The sequence below is a fragment of the Glycine soja genome, chromosome 1 (assembly GCF_004193775.1).
Source record: "Glycine soja cultivar W05 chromosome 1, ASM419377v2, whole genome shotgun sequence".
Lineage (NCBI taxonomy): Eukaryota > Viridiplantae > Streptophyta > Magnoliopsida > Fabales > Fabaceae > Glycine > Glycine soja.
Window position 1 is genome coordinate 48,923,668 of NC_041002.1, and position 14,170 is coordinate 48,937,837.

The 14,170-nt window shown below is 30.6% G+C and overlaps 1 long non-coding RNA gene across 1 annotated transcript; it reads left to right on the top strand.

The window, feature by feature from the left end:
- The first annotated feature begins 5,720 nt into the window (after positions 1 to 5,720).
- Positions 5,721 to 7,946, top strand: LOC114405485. The gene is made up of 2 exons (XR_003665244.1): positions 5,721 to 6,040; positions 7,437 to 7,946. It is a non-coding gene; the product is annotated as an uncharacterized LOC114405485 (long non-coding RNA).
- The last annotated feature ends 6,224 nt before the right edge of the window (positions 7,947 to 14,170 follow it).

The window sequence follows — 14,170 nt, forward strand, 5'->3', positions numbered from 1 at the left end:
AAATTGAAACAATTAATACCTTGGAAGAAATGGCATCACTAGTACTTCTACGGAGGCCCTATGTATGATGGTGCAGGAGTTACATGTGAATGACGATTGCATGCATCCAAAAACAAATTAAGAGGAAAAGGAAAGCCAATAACAATGGCTCCACTCATTTATTAGATTAAATAGTTTGGGTCCTCTAATGTACTGTAGCTATCTCCGATTAAAGCTCTCAAAGGCCTATAATTTTCAGAATCCATGCATATATTGCACCTTCCATTGTAGGCCCAGGAGGAAAAAAATAGGTGGAGGATATTGTGCATTTGTGTTGAACCTTTTCTCTACCAATTGATCGATCTTCTCTTTTCAATAATTGTTTAAAAAGAGCACATAAGACATATATAACTTAAAATGAATGAAAAAGACATAAAAGGGGTTCTAACTTAGGCGGTTAAAAAATGTATGAGACGCTATAAACTCTCAAATATCTAATTTCAATTTTAAAAAAATAAAAATAAAAGGGAGATTAGAGACACATAATGAACATGTAAATAATCAACATGATATGTTTTAAACATTTACTTATATATTTGGACTTTTTTGTCACAAAATATATTTGGACTTCTAGTATTTTATTTTCCTTCGACTATGTGTGTCTAATACTGAAAGCTTTATATATGGACACAAATAGGTGCAAGACCAGCCTCATTACCTAAAGAAGATATATTTTCAACCCCAACACTTTATAAATGCCAATTTAATAATAGATATTATTTTTATTTAAGTAACAATAAAAATTATTATTATTATTATTATTATTATTATTATTAGGGACGGATCCAAGAGTGTGTTTAAGGAGGGTTAAATTTTTTTTACGTGATTATTTAAATATTTTACTTATAATAAATAATAAGTCTTAAAAACATTAATTATTAATTTTATGGATAAAATTAAAGATATGATCTACTGTTGGAAAAATTTTAAGTAAATGTTAACTTAAAAACTTATTTTTTATTAATGTCTTTTCAATTTAATTTTTTTTTCTTTTTTTCCTCATATTTACATACAGGGGCCTAAGGAAGGGGGCCAAGGCCCTGCTTGCCACCCGTGCATCCATTCCTAATCATTATTATTGTTATTAATAATAATGATGACGATATAATAATAGTTTTTCAAATTGAGGAAACCTTTTTTTTTAATCAATATCCACCTTTTGTAATGAGAAACTAGATTATGTACGGAAGGCATAAAATAATTTTATATCATCTTTCAAAAAAAATTATTATATAGAACAAGTTTATTAATTTTTATATTAATTTTTTTAAAGTTATATCAACAATAATGTATAACTAATTAATAATATAAAAGTATTTTATATTATCAGTATACAATCATTAAACTCAATTAATATTATAATCATTTTAATTGTGAAATAATTATATTTTTATCAAATACATAATTTTCTTTTGTCTTGAGTTAGAATTCATGGCTGTTTCTCAACCTACTAACACCCTACTAAGTTAAAAAATAATCTCACTCTTAGTCATGGATTTTCATCGGCTCAAGAGAAGTTTTATTATCATTAATTTAAAATCTTGTATCTCTTCTTGTACTTTAATTTTTCATGTTTAATGCTCCTAATTTTTTTACAAAATTATCAAATTATTATTTTAAATAAATATACTTATACACTTTTCACATTTACATAATTATTTTATTGTAAATTCCTTATTTATATTTCAATTTCTTATATGAGCTTAATTAGTAAAATAGGTATAGTTATATCAATTATCAAGTGCATATACTTTATAGAGTAGTTCTTTATTCTTATATATTACACTGCCTTAATCTTCTTGTTTTCTCTCGCTTGCCTTTTTTTTAATTTATTTCTTTTTAACTTCAATTTCTGTTGAATAAAATATTCATATTTTTATGATTTTAAATATTTAAATATTTTTTCTGCCTTAAAAACTAATATTTTAATATATTTTTAATAAATTTTTAAATTCAATTCAAATTGACTATACCTATATCCTTCATAATATATTTTAATTTATATTTATTGAAACTTTACCTTTATTTAAAATCTCCGTACAAGGATACTTGCGTTGTAATTTACTTATAAGACGAAATGTAAGCATTCCAATCATTTAAAAAACATATGACTCCACTCATCAAATTTATGAGATTTTGTGGCATGCGTTGTCGTGATAAATTCACTTTATACTAGTAATAAACAAATTTAATTAAACATTTCAACTTATTAAACTCTACTTAATTTATTGTGTTGATCACTATGGAGTTAATTCAGCTTAATAAAAAATATTGGTCCTGGTATCTAGATTTGTAGTTGCGTTAAATTACTTCTTACAGTGATTTTACGGAACTTAAATAGGATTGTATCATGAAAGATACAAGAGATATCAGTGATACATAACAACTGCAATTCTTGCATGCCCACATTTCTTGAATCTTGACCCTTACGGCCCGAGTCTAGCTAGAGTCATAAATGGGAGACTGTAAAATGTAAATAAAATAGGACACTATTGAATCAAGTCGAAACTTTTTAGATGAAGTAGGTATTACATATTTACATGACAGTGTATGATACAATATTAATTTAAATATTATACGATATAATGCAACTAATTAAGATGCATCATATAAAATTCATATAGTACTATCATGAAAATATAAATATCTTATATTAAAATATAGACATTAAAGTATATATATATAAAAATCATATAAAATATTGTATATCGAATATTGATATATGCAACAACTGTTTTAAAATACAGTTATTCTTATAATTAAGAGTAGTAGGTATTCCAACAAAAAAAAAAAAAAAAAAGTACTGTCGTACGTAGGTATTCCATCTTTCAAGTTTACTCAATTAGACACTGAACCCAGGATCTCTTAAACTAAGGAACATATATATATATATATACTTTAAAATTTATATACAAAGCAATAATAATGTTAGATAAAAAGAAAAGAATTGAAAACAAAGTATTCCAACTAGTCCCTGAAATAAACAAGCTAATTGATTTCTGCTAGCTAATATAGCAAGTTTCCCAGCTTTTCATTTGTCTTTAATGTGAAAGGAAGAAGAACGAAAAACTAAGTGACCAATAGATGCATCGATCATACATTAGAAGCAGCTTGAAAACAAGAGATCACGGGTTAATATTTTTCTCTCTTTAATCCTTTAGTTCATTAAAAGAAAAAAACTTTAATTATTTCGGAATTCGACCAAAAAATAAATAAAGTCTGACAAAAAATAATTTCTGACAAAGATCAAACTTAAATAATATTTAACAATCTTAATTTCAGTACATTAATTAATTATGTTTAATCAATTTAAGAAAAAAGAATTACATCGTAAATAAGAGTAGCAAAGGTACAAAAGATACAAAGGGAACAATGAGACGCATGAATGGAGGTGTGTGCATTTTTATTTTTCAAATACCTACAGCAAAGTATTACAATATTCCACGTAGAATGAACAATGAGTATTGCAGCTAACAAAAGATTTGAATAGCAAGCTATACTAGCAGAGACTCTTTGTACAGTAAATCAAAATGCATCATAGCGGCATAAAATAGCCTTATCATAATTGAACCTTCAATACTCCAATAATGAAGCCACCAATACAACATTTCATGTACGAACAAAACAAACCATTGGTTAATGTCCACCAGATTTTGAAACACGTGAAATAGGGATTGCCACACCATTCAGCTAGCAACCAAGGATTCTTCCTAGATTTGGCCAAAAACCATCTCCATAAAGTCATTTTTATATCCGGTCCAAAATTAAGATCGATTCGCACTTCTTGTTTGGGAAAACAATCTCATTTTAATTCCCATATGGATCACTCCATCGCTATTAAAATCATTGACCCATGCTTTCTTGTCAAAAGATTCTTATGCCATATAAACAAAATTGAAAGAAAAGTTGGAATAAAAATCAAGGAATAGGAATGTTATCTCTCGACCAATTGAGCAGTGTCAGGATAAAAATGTATAGAAAACCAATGTTATTTGACATTTTGAGAGAGAAAGAGAGAAAAATATTGATGAGTTGATAGAAAGACAGATAGAGAGAATGGATGGATGTCAAATAGGTTTGTAATACATGATTACATGTAGTGCCAATTATATTCATCACTTTCTCCACATAAAACATATATTAGATCATTATTACAAAGTAACACATTTCTATGTGATAAATTCCTCTTAGTAGATATTTTGTTCATCAAGAACATCTTCAAGGAGAAAATCCACTACCTTAGAAGGGTCCAAGCTTTTTCACATATTCTCAAAAACCTTTTCTCCAACTCAAAAATTTCCAAAGCAGAAGACACCATCAAGTGTTAAGGACCAAAATAATAAAACCCTTTATTTTAATGATAACAAACAAAACAGAATTTTTTTGGTAAAGTTTCCATTTTTTTCTTCCATTAAACTCTGCCGCCATTTTCCAAATAAGCTTAAGTTGAAGAGAGCAAGATTATTAACCCACATCCCCTCATTACATTTAGGCTTAAAACATCCTGTTTAACTGATCAAGCTATCTTTTTCCTATCCCTAGACCTATTCTAGAGGAAACTGTGTTGAAGTTGAGTAATACTTTTTGCACTTTCACTGACATTTTGAAAAATTAAGAGATGCATGAATAACATTGAAATAAAAATATATGTTTTTCCACAAAAATAACCTTCAAACAATCATGTCCATTAATAGATGCCACATTGCGGCATTCCTTAGATTGAGTGATTGGGAGACCAAGGTATTTTAAAAGGTATCGATCCAACTTTAACATTTTAAATATCTTTTACAAATGCAATAAGCTTCTTGCACATTAACCCTAATATATAACACTACTTATAAAAAAAAATGATTTTTAACTTTGACACAATTTCAAAATTCGTCAAACAACCTTCATAGTCTAAAAATTTCCTTCCACGTACCAATACTGATAATTTCCCATTAAAAATGTACACCTTTATTTATGATCTCTAGTTGTCATTAAATCCAAATATTTCAAACATATAATTTAGAAAGTTCCAATCGAAAAATCACATGCTTTAATTTTTCGAAATTCACTTTTAAGTTCAATTAGCATTCTTTTCTAGACCTTTTTTAAGAACCAATGACCTCGTTAATCACAATAATGCCTTAAAAATATGTCTTTTAGCAATGAAATCATATTGATTACATACAATTAAAGAGTCCATCCCACCCCAACTTCGCTGTCAAGACCTTAATTATTATTTTAAACAAGCAACCTATTAAAAAAAATGTCAAAAATCTCCAATTTTACGAAGGCAATATATTTTCTTAATCAATGTCACAGGTAAGTTAATAAGCTTTTCGGTACCTTGGCTTTTAAGTAAAATTTCCTTCATCATACAATAGACATTTAAAATAGTGTTTTTCCTTCATTAAATCCAAAAAGGCCTTAATAATTAAAATTAAAATAGTTGGGTGGCTCTTAATTATTACCATCACTTTTTTTTACAACCCCATCAATTTCTTCCTTCGAAATTGGACCATTACTTAAAAAAATACAATTAACATCTGATTAACATCGATTTATGTGAAAATCAATATTAACAAATATGCAGCAGCAATTATATAAATAATTGTACTTAATTAACATCAGTTTGAGGAAAATTGATATTAAATTTTTTTATTAACATTAGTTTTAAGTGAAAATCAATGTGGATAGTTGAGTGTTTGCGACAATTTTAGTAAAACCTATGATGTACCTGATGTTAAATTTTTTATTTGTTCTCGCTCGAGTTCTTCGACCCAAACGTTCTTGGCTCTCACTGTCTCTCTTGCTCTGGCAGAAGCTACTCCACGACCACCCCCAACAACGTCGCCTTTGTTAGTGTCGCCCAAACCCTTCGCCTCACTTCTTATCCTCTCAGTGTGAAGTCCGCAGTGCGAACCCTAGCTGCGAAGTCTTGCTCGCTTGCACCTGCGCCCTCCCTTCCTCTCTTTGACCACTCTTCCTCACTGATTCTGCCTTCGAAAGACACAAGGTAAGGAAGTCACGCTTGGAAGCAATTATCCTTGATGCGGACAATTGAATTTTGTTTGTTACTAGGGTTCACCATTTTATGGTGTGTCACGTCCCTGCAAGGGTCTCGTTGCTATTCACATTCTCCGCCAAGTATCTCTCTCTTCACTTTTAGCTTTCAACATGTTTTATTCAGTTCATTGTTCCTAAGTTACATTTCCCGTTAATGATGCTATTTTAATATTTCAAGAACTATGCTATAGATACCTTTCTCAAGTCTCTTCTCAGCATTTCTCTATATAGATACCTTATTAGTAATACTTGTTAATTTTAAGTCTCGAAGTTTGATAAAGTTGAAAATTTTTGCAATAATAGAAAAATAATAATAACCAAAAGTCATAAAACTTGCTTAGAAATTTTTTAAGGCTTCGTACATTTTGAGATGATGAGAAATGATTCAATTTTGCAATAGAATAATGTTGAGAAGAGACTTGACCTTAAGAAATGAACATGGGTGAGATTGCCAAGTTTAAGGAAGCAATATGCCTTGTTATGGGTATTGTTTTGGTGAATCATGTGTCCCAGAGCCGATAAAGGCACAAGAGCAATTCTAGCAATATTTTTTAATTTTTCAGCTCGTAATGATAGTTAAGTCTATGAAAAAGGAGAATGCTCTGCTTCATCTTCAACCAACCCCTCAGATGAAATCTGGGCCAAGCTTGGTAATAATCACTTTTCAGCTTAATTTTCTTTCTGCGTATCCACAATCGCACGTGCATTTTGCAGATACCAAATAAATTTTCAAACTTGGGGCTTTGCATGTTTCCATTTCTTCCCCTCCTTTCTCCTTTATTGAATTTCACTTTATTTCTTTGAATTCTAAACTTAATCAGATGGTAGGGAGTAAAAGTTTTTTCTTATAGTTTAACAGCCAAGTTCACATTTTTTTGAATGATAAAGCTTTCATTTCATGCTAGGTTTCCGAATACTTCCACTGATTAATTAGTCATACATGAGCTGTAACAATTGGTAGTTGTGGATGACATTTAAAATTGGATGTACGATAGTAATGATAATAATGACCCTAATTTAAAAGGTGTTGTTGTCTTCATGATGACTAAAAATTTGTAGGTTTGGATAGAAAAAGGATTTGGATATATGTGTATGTTAGGTTGAAGTGGGTGGTAGGGAGTGTAGAGGATAGTGATACAATTGACATTTCAAAGGGGTTCTTGAGAATTGTTAATTGTTATGCATAAATATATTTTGTAATTAAGTCACATAGAAATTATCAGATTTTCTCGTTTTTATTACTTCTTTTTGTGTGAATCATTATGATTTTGACATTCTATGAGTTTTTGTCCAGTAGGTGCTTAAACTGGTAAATTATATTATTTTGGTGGTGTATTTTTTTGTAGAAACACAAAAGAATGCATGAAGAGAGTTGAAGCCCTAAAGACTCTCGGTCAGGGCGCCACACTCACACAGCGCGACACGGTCACACAACGGGAAACCCTCGCTTAGCGCGAAGAAGTCACCTAAGGACACCAGATGTCACGTGAAGGCGCGCTTAGCGCGCGTAGCCACTTACTCCTCACTTAGCACATAGTTGCACTTAGCGCGAGGTCGTGAAAAAACACAACTGAGTTGCATCTTAAGTGAGGAAAAATGAGGGAATCAGACATTCAGTCTTACCCACACTGAAGAAAGGCTAAGGCATGTCCAAGGAGAGGAGAATCACCCATTAGGAGTCATTCCTTCCCTTCATCTCCATTTTTCTTCCCTTCTCTTCCACCACCTTCACCATTTTTGTAATTTTAAGTCTTTCATGACAATGAGAGCCTAAACCACCCATTGTTGGGAGTTTAGCAACTAAACACTCTTGATGTAATGATTCTTACTATCTATTTAATGTTATTTCAGTTTCATTGTCTCTTTTCTGTGTTTATTTTCATGCTTGTGGCTTGATCATTCATATTCATGCTATGTTTTAAGGTTTAGGCATTGGAAAGTGTTTATCTCTTAAGAACTGAAAAAGAGCATCTAAATAATTTATCTCTAGGGATAGAATAGTATTATTTAGCCTGTTTTATGCATCTTTGTTTATAATTCAATTTAGCTAGTTTATCTCTTAAGGGATTAGGAGAGGAATTAGGTAAATTAGGCTCTTTCATGTGAGGAATCATGGCTAGAGTATACGAGTAGATGTAGGTGATAATTGGAATAATATTGAATAGAAAAAAATTATTAACGTTACATCAAGAGTAGTTTCGGTAGGCTAAGCCCCAACATATCTGTCATTCGACATCAACCGTCACTTCATCACTCCGAGCATTTGTTTTTCTCACCCTTGCACATGCTAGCTAATTAGTTTAATTTTATGTCAATTTACTTTTAATGTCACATGTCACAAAAAGTTGAATCTATTCATTTTTTGCTTAAAAATTGGATATACATAACTCTGAGTATAGTCAAATTTCCTGTGGACTCAACACTCGAACTTCCGTTTTTACTTTACTACTTGGACGAATTAGTACACTTGCCAATGAGTTAACAAGAATATAATTTGAATGATTTTTACAGGCATTATTGTTTTAACTATTGGTATTCGTGTGGTGTTCCCTTAAAAAATTAAAATTAAAATACATGGATAAACTTTCTTTGAAAATTTGTATGAAAAACACTTATGAGATTAGCATCCCAAGTTTAAGGGGATGCCAAATTGACTCCTAGATATAAATAATTGAGGGTATAATTTTAGTATAAAGTTTGAAACTCCCTGAAGGCTCTTATTTTGGTCAAACTATTTCCTTCTTGCAATTCCATCACACGAGAGATATTCATATGTGAAGATAAGTTCAGATGAAAAAGTAATATCTTCATAGATATCAACTACTTCTAAAGACAAACATAGTTGGTGCAAAATAGTAAGGAATCCTGATCTATGTCCAGCTACAGTGGAAAACAAGAGGTGAAGTCTTGACAACTTAATAAATTTTAAGTAATTGAGTATATTATGCTCCTTATTAGCCAAGATAAATATTTGGGGTTTATTATAAATTATTAGATATGTGTAGATGTCGATCATGCAAAGTGTAGCATTTGCTTAAACTTACGGCATGATGTTGTTACTGTTTCTCCATGACATAATAACTTTTGGTATTGATAGCTTTTTCTCCTCCTTTTCTTAGTATTGTAGTTCTGTTTCAGTTCATTGACTTTTGCTTGAATTGCTATGTGGCATTATAGCAATGGTTGCTTCTCAAAGTGACTAAGGAAATCAAAGGAAAGACACTTGGACATTCTTTGTCCTCAATGCAAAGTAGTTGTTCATTTTGTTGGGAAAAACCACTTTTTGCATACCAATGCTAAGGTGAATTTAGTTAATTTGTAGAGATAGTCAAGCATGTTTATTTTTTAATTAAACTGTTTCTTGCTTATGAGCAATTGCAAAAAAGGAGGAAAGGGATGATATTGGGCATGGATTAGAGGATAGTTTGATACATAAAACAAAGTTTAAACCTTATTCTCATGCATAATTTCTAGGATGAAATGTCCAAATTATAGTTTTCTAAAGCTACCACACTTGTATTTGTTAACAAATTTATAAAAGACTGATGAGATAGTTTTGTTTTATTTTTCTTGGGTGGGTAGGGGTGGGAGAGTGTCATTGGTTTTCTCTCTACCATGATCTTCTAATTTTACTTAATTACAAGTCCAGAGCTTTGGGGTTCAATAGCCCCTTAGACTCATCTCTAAATGTGTTTACATCCATAACCATGAAGGTGGAGGAACTTGTTTTGTATGTTAATCAGGTTTAATATGAGATATTTTGATCTCTAAAAGCTTCATCCTTTGACTTGTCTTTATCATAAACTTGTTTTATTTATTTTGCCTTGTCTTCATCACGTTTATCTATAGCATAGTTGGCATGTATTTTTGGAAGCTCTTTTACTTAAAAACATATTAGTGATCATAACAAGTGTTTGCAACATTAAGGTTTTGGTGACACACAACAATAAGTACCAAAAGAAAAATTGGAGAAATATGAATGTGAAAATAAGAATTGATATGAAAAGAATTCAACATAGTTAAAGCATATCATCTCCTATATAATTAATGAAACTGAAACAAGTGCATTTTAGTTCAGAAAATACCTTTGTCACAGTTCTTTGATTTAGAGATTGATAATACCATCCTATCATTTTCTATAAATTTTTGCAACATATATAATATCATCCACTTATTTTAGCCTTTTTTTAATCTTAAAATGTAAAACTTGATTAATTATATGCTTAGTTAAATCATGTTAAGTTATTGTAAAATTCTATTATATATATATGTGTGTGTGTGTGTGTGTGTGTGTGTGTGTGTGTGTGTGTGTAATAGAAATGACTTGATTAAAGGTATTGTTTTACATCATGTTGCCTCACCCTCTACAGAGTCCATGGTCTACATAACATGATCAGTTGTAATACTCATTCCTGGAAAAGAAAGAAACAATGTTAATGTTATGGTATATTGACACTTTATTACCGGTTGGTTGCAAAGGCAAAAGAGGTGGAATACCCACTCGTATCAGTTATATACAACATTACTTTACATTTTCCTTCCTTGTTACATTACTCACCAATCAGTGTTGATGGTCAATGGAGCATAGAGAAAAGAAAAGAAAAAAATGTACATTGAATTTTATTTGGTCTTAAATATAAAAAAAATATTTTTTAAGTATAATTTTTTTATAATTTATATTATCTTATTTAATGTTATTATTTTATTGATTAATGTATATATCCATGGTAGTCATAGTAGGAATTTCTTGAATGAATCTTGGAAGCTAATTTTATTGCAAAGCTTCTATTTGTTTGTGTTTCTATTGGAATGTTATTTGTTCCTTGTTTTAAAGTTGTCGTTTTAATTTCTATTTAAGGTGTCATTAAATGCTATAATATATGAAAGTTGCATATTTAAGACAACATGAAGTGGCCTTTCCTCATATGATGTATATAGTGTTTAGAGTTGAGTGAATTGAAATAGTTTTTTAAATGGACAATATGAGATTATGAATGTATTCATTATGGCTTTGTGGTAATTGTAGATAGGAATGAGAAGGTTGCTAAAGATGCGTTCAATACCAATATGGATGGAGGTCTAACCTTTTTTTACACTACTGAAGTCTATGGCTCTTGGGTGAGTGTTCATTTTTCCTAGAAATCTTTGATTAGTCTAAATTCACCAAAGATGTTCCTTTTTTCAGCTTGATTTAGGAACCATAAAATCTTATGTATGCAAATGTTAGCTAGGATCTAGAATGGAAATGATATGTGTAATTAGTTCTTATCCCCCTTATATTTTGTTTGGAATATTTTCCCGACTTTCTTGTATGTCTTGTGCAAGTTCCAATAAATCTGGAGAACATTAAAATAAAGAAGTTTGGAAAAGGAGCGATAAGAGTTTATTGACAACAATCCTACTAAGGTCTCCAATTTTCCATTAGTCTTCATTCTTTCTCTTAAACATTTATTTTGTTTTTCATGCTTAGTAGTGTTATTCTTAGCATACTTATATTGGTTGAAATAAGGATTGACAACACTTAATTTTTGTATAAGAAACATATGGAACAACAATATACATGCTTGTATATTGTTCTGCTTCTCGTATCAACTTGTTGTATGTTTATTTTGCATTGGTATTATATTTGGAACACCTGTGATATTAGGCTAGTGGAATCACTGCTAGCACAAGTTGTATTTGTGGGTTTGTTTATCATTGTGGTCTTGAAATTAGAACCTAGTCAGTGCATACTTGTGGTGGTTCGAGTCCAATATGAGGATAAATAAACTACGAGATGAGGATTCTTAATGTTGACTCTTGGGTTAACTTCATTTGGGTTAAAGAAACTAAAATGGGATCATGCTATTATTAGAGTTGAGAGCTGCTATAATTCATGGCTACTATATTGTCTGGTTCTAAATATTAGAGTTGAGATCTTGCTAATATTAAAATATTAAAGTTGAGAGTTGATTGCTGACAAAATTAGTACTAGAACAATTGTTCCTCGTCCCATCTTGATAATGGTCACATGCAAATGGTAGTCTTGGAACAATTGTTCCTCGTACCACTGATTTAGATTATCCAATTAAACAAAGTTAGATTATCAACATCATATTTAGATTACTTAAAACTTATTTAAATTATATACTTAAAATTCTAGTAACCTGAGAGCGAATTTGGATTATAAAAAACTTACCAACATCTGCAAACCAAGATATAAGGATTCAAAAATCAGATTCACCCAAAATCAACAAAACTACATAAATAGTTATAAAATATAGAATGTACCAAAATTAGGAAACCAAGATGATATTTTGCATTCATCAAAATCGAACTTGTTGATATTAAGAGTTAGTATATTTATGTTTGCACTTTAAGTGTTTCTTTATTTAATAGTATTTATTTGATAATAATTTGAATATATGTGAATACCATTAATACTACTTAGAATGGTTTTAGTTTTAATTTGCAGGTTTGGTTTCATTTAACAAACAAAAAAATATAAGAAAAAATTTGCAAAAACAACACCGATTCTGTCAAAACCGATGTTGTATAGCACATTTCAACATCTACTTTCCTAAAATCGATGTTGTATTTAACTTTCAAAATCAATTTTGTCAGAACTGATGTAGAAAGTGCTTTAGATATTGCATAATTTTAACCACATGTACATCAGTTTTGGGAAGAATCGCTGTAGATAATGGTAGTCAATTCAAAACCGATGTTGAATGTCATCTAGAATCGATGTTAATGGCCTTTTATGTAGTAGTAAACATTAAGTTGAAATAATTCTATACTAATTGATCCATACGCTCAGTAATTATGTATTTATGTATTTTGGTATATGCAGTCATTGAAAATTCACTTAAATATAGATAATAAGGATTTAAAAATTAGCATTTTTTTTACTACGACTAAATTTTAACGAGAGTTTCTATGAACATTTATTTTTCTGTTTTTGTTTTTCGATTGAAGAAATTATATATACATTACAACTTTTCTCTTTCACTTACCAAAAAAAATATACATTACAACTTTACTGAAAGTACTAATTAACTTTATCCATTTCATCTTGAAACATATTTTGAAGAAAAAGAAAACACAAGTACCAAAAAATTTACAAGATAAGCTAGGTATCCCTGACCCTGATGGAGCTCCAAGTGAAAAGGGACCACCCTCTCTGCAATAGGTGAACATCGTTGTTGGCAGTGTTGGCATTGCAACCCTTCCATTGGAAATAAAACCTGTTGGCAGCAATTCCTTAGTGCAATGGTTAATAGCGCACAGAGCCTTGTGATCAAGGTGGTTCCTGAGTCACCATCTTCATCAAGACTCTTAGACATTTCTATCCAAGTAGTTGGCAATGACTTCAGAATCATTTCGAAATTTTGGGTGAGTGAACTTAGTGAACATGAAGAATCTAGTCATTTAGAGATTGATCAGGATCCCTCACTCATGTCTATGGTATCTAAATCAAACACAAACAAATCCAAATAGAAAAAAGGAAAACAAACCAAAGTCTAGCTTAGTACACCCTCACTAGATGTTTCTCTAATCATTTTCTTCTAATGATGACCCTTAATAAAGGTCTTACCTCCTTCCCATCTTCCTTAAAGTTTTATGATGTGGTTGAGACAACCAAACTACTCTAGAATAGTCAAGGATGCCTGAAGCATACCGGTTTAGGGTTGTCCCTTACAGTGTCAAGGAAAAGCTTAAGACCCTAAAAAAGGAGCTCAAAACTTGGAAGAAATTTGTTTTTGGTAATATTTATGCAATGGTAGCCAAAGCTCGTGGTAAATTTGAATCCTTCTAGAAGGAAACTACTTCTTCGAGCTATCCAAATGGCATTAGGGGAACAAAACTAAGGCAATAATAGAGCTCCAACAAATGTTGCACTACCAATATGACTTTTGGAAACAAAAATTGAGGCTTGATTGTACATGGATGGAGATAGATACACAACTTTCTTTCACAAGGTTACAAAGATCCAGAAAACTTCCAAACAAATGACCATTCTTCATCAAGGTGATCACATTCTTCATAAGCAAGCTAACATTAAGAGTCATGTGCTTCAGTTCTTTGAAGGGCTTTATGC